The sequence below is a fragment of the Opisthorchis viverrini genome (assembly GCF_000715545.1).
Source record: "Opisthorchis viverrini unplaced genomic scaffold opera_v5_27, whole genome shotgun sequence".
Taxonomy (NCBI): Eukaryota; Metazoa; Platyhelminthes; class Trematoda; order Opisthorchiida; family Opisthorchiidae; genus Opisthorchis; species Opisthorchis viverrini.
Window position 1 is genome coordinate 2,437,618 of NW_008751682.1, and position 4,160 is coordinate 2,441,777.

Sequence of the window (4,160 nt, forward strand, 5' to 3'; positions counted from 1 at the left end):
GTGTAGCCTCTGTTCTGACGAAAGCAGATAAAGTTATGCTCGCCGATGTAGGCCATGGGCATTGCAGAGTATCTTCGGGCTATTCCAAGTGATGCTTTAATTTTCTTTTTTTGCAGATGAGAGGCCAGTTATTTCCATCTGTGGTTTACGGCGTCGCCAGTTGCATAACCCCACCGAGGCATAGGTGTTGATTCCGCCTGCGAATCAACGGTGACCAAGGGTAATTTTCCTTGTTTTCTGACTACTCACGAGTAACATGACTTACATCTGTTTATTATGACACCGTTTCGTTTTCTTGCTGCTCGTTTTCCCCCCGCTTTGTTCCTACTTGAGGTCTGCTTAACCCTCAGTTAGTGATGTCAGTATTTGCTCATCGTCTGTCATTGCCCGCAAGTTCGCCTCGATTGCACCTATTTTTGAGCGCCCGCTCCGACGGAAAAGCGGGCCGTTTGGGTATCGAACCCGGGCCCTCTGGACGGCGGGCGAACGCGCTACCAACCCCACCGACCTGACACCCGAAGCGGCTGATTTTCTTGTATTACCCGTGCATCGTGCCTGCCAGATAGCCCTTGCTGAGGTTTTTTTAAACGGACGAAACCGCGCAATCTGACCTGTCACGCGACACGAGCGGCTGCGTCGACGCCAACCGTACAGTCCTTCACATCCCGAACGTACTGACTCCTGCGCCGTTACGGCCAACTCACACTGTCAGACTGCCCCGATATGTATGTTTGCACATCGTTTGGTACTTACTTCTTGTTGCCGCTGTAGAAATCCGTGCTGTGACAGCGACTACTTCCTGCAGATTGCGCCATTGTTGATTGTACGTTTTCTTAGTTCATGATGCTTACTTATCCGTTTTTCTGTAGAACCAGTTCTTTTCGGTCTTCAATATATCGTCTGCTGCCCCACGTCTGTCTGCTCCTATTGACTACTGGCTACGAACTGCTTATAATCTAATAGTCGCAATCGTCCTGTGAGATCCTTAACCGTCCGTATCTTACAGCGAGCCCAACACCAGCAGCAACAAACAGAAGTCAGCAGTACTTTTTTGATTTCCTGAATTTAAAGGCCAGATTCAGAACCACCGTCGATGGGCGATGCACCCGTGCTACTGGAGGGGTGGCGGGTATACGAACGCACCATGATGCAAGGTAACAGGGCGACCCTCCCTGTAGGGCGTACCCGTCCACCACACGACGTTTTTCCCCCTCGTGCACGCCACCAGACCTGCAAGGTGGAAAACCATCCAAGCAGTCATAAGTGCGGTTTGTGCATTAGTAAATACTCCAGCTACCATTGCTTTTGGTGGGGGAAAGCAAGGCCAGTAAAGACAGCTCACTCAATCCGAACAAGCAGCAGCATACAGACGCTGCTGAAGGCAAGTCGCAAAAGAGAAGTGGAATGACAGTTGTCAATGAGTCGGTGGGACTGAAATGTTGATACTCACGGCGATTGCACCTTGGATAAACGGCGTCGGAGCGTTGGTGTGGGCTGCCGCGTCGAGCAGAAGCGTTCCGCGATATTGTGCGTGGGAGTGTTTAGTGGAACAAATCATCAAATGGATATATATAAGCGCAGAACGTGCTCTGATAATGAAATGAAGAAATAAATCGACTTTGGTTTGGTTTTTATCAGTTAGAGTTAGACTGAAAGCACCAGTTACTAGACAGAGCTGATGGAGCAATCCGGGGTAGGAACTCGACTAGGACGAGGCATAAGTTGATTGGGTAGGGGAAATCAACCGGGCCAGTAACACAGCGTAATTAGAATTAGTAGGTGATTAAGCCGTGAGGTGATTTGAGGAAGAAATAGCTAATTTTGGTTTGGTTTTTGCCAGTAGAGTTTGGAGGAGAACAATAGACGCTAGGTGGAGTTTACGGAGTAGTACGGTGTAGGAACTAGACTAGTAAGAGGTGTAAGTTGGTACTTGGTCACCCGGTGGGTTCCCAAAAAACTTAAAGACGTGTGAGCTAAGGGATACTTTGCATCAAGGCTGGCTGATGCGTGCGGCGGACTCGGAGGACTCGAGCTACGCAATAGTTCTGGCCGAAGTTCACTGGGAAACTGTACAGTTTGCCATTCTTCCCTAGCGTTCTTTTCATATTCACTCTCAACAGTAAAAAAATACTAGCGTCAACTAACCTTATTTTTTTAAGACGAAAGGAGGCTGTTGTACCTGTGCGGAAGACAAACGTTTCAGCCTGTTGCATTAACTGGGAACGCATTTAAGGGTCCTGAAGAACACATCTCTCAGCTCGGCCAAAAAAATTTACGCAATACTTGATCACTCAGAAGAAACTCAATTTTTGCCTCGGAAAGAGCAGTTTTTACGACGGCCTACAAACTTGTCAACGCTGATCAACCAACGGCTGAAGACACGTTATACTGTGAAACATAGTGAAACGCATTCTGAGGCCCACCGTAAGTCGCCACATCATCACAAAATTGATGGCCACGGAGCAACAAAGATACCTCCCCAACCGTTCTTGTGAGACGCCCATGACTGGCTTCATGAGCACTCAAGCACGAACAGCAGCGAAGGGCTCATATGCTGGGGCTTTTCATTCGATTCAGCTAGCTTGTTTGATCGAGTTTCAAATGTTCTATTGCTCCGCAGACTAGGGGCTGGGCTTCAGCGGGGAGTTCTATCATGAAATATGGCCTTTCTTTCATGACGTTCCTTGTGAAATTAACATCAACCAACACTTTTGCTGCACTAGGTTTCATCCCCGTTTTTTAGAGGTGCGCCCAGCTTGTAGTCTTATTTTTAATCCTTTCTAAGAACCGTTTTGATGCGCTCTTAAGCACATGTTTACCTTTGTGGTCAACTTGAAATCTTGAGGTGTTATCGCCGATATACTTTAAATGGGCGCAAAAGTGTGGCCACTGAAGTAACGCTTTTCTGCGGATGAAGTGAAACAAGTCCATGTTGTTCGGAGGAGACTGCACGAGCGCATTTGTCGCGCATGCCGATAATCAACCAAAAGGTATTGACGAGCTAGGTGTCTGGTGGAACGTATATGTCCGGCTAACTTCAAGTACGTCCTCACTCCACTAAGGAGGACCGACCTGAAGGGCACCCGTTGTCCTTCGGACGATTTAACACACCTTCCCCCTTAAGGAGATTTCAGAACATCCAATAGATCGCTGACCAGACCATTCTCTGAACATGCTGACCAAGTTTCCTGCTCGGGAAGCAACGGGGACGTAACCCATATTGAATGTGTCCAGCATGGTGTTATGATGGTGGTAACCGGTTTCATAATCGTTGTCTATGAACATGTTGTGAGACGACCGATGCTCAGTGCCTTCTCTTTGTCGGTCCAAGGACCGGGCGAATACTTGCTCTAGTTTATGGCAAGCGTGGCTGTTAGTTTGTTTATTATTGAGCCCATTAGTACATGAAGGGTAAATAATGAGGTTTTCACGGTTATAGAGCTTTTTTGTCACGCAACACTTTTCCTCACTACGGACTGCTGGCTCGCGGAACGGCCATCATTCATCAGTCGTCTACGCCGAACCTGGAACCCAGTTCATTCGATTTTTGGCATAACGCTGGCAAGATTACTATCCAAAGCTGGCAACTTCCAGAGCAATGTCGCGCCGTTTTTCGCTTATGCTTTTCAGGTGACACAAAGCGGCTTAATTACGGAAGCAAAGCTACCATGAGAAACTTGGGCAAATGTCGAATATGCTTTACAAACAGCGAACCGTGAAACAGCTTTTCGGGCTCACAAGCACCGGTGGGCCTGTATCACGGATTCACGGATTGATCCACAGGATTGAGGCTGTAGCGTGGGATGTCAGGAAGTCAGCGGTATTCGACGTTCGAGAGGACGGCACACGTCAGTTCTGAAATGTGCAGAAATACGGGCTGGTATTCATGAATCCACACAGTATACACAGTACACATGCGCACAGGTCGGGTGGAACAAGGAAGAAGACCGGAGTGTAGCAACAACGCACGTGTATTAACCCGAACCGAAACCGGAAGGAGAGAGAGTACAATCAAAGGGGGGGCCGGTCAAGGTCAGTCAAGGGGGTGTGCAGGCGGGATACTCTTCCCTGTCCAGGGCCCGTGGTGACTCGTCCATGGTACCTGCAATAGGGGAAGAGAGGAAGGGAGAGGCACTCGTAATGTCATATGATAGGCGTAC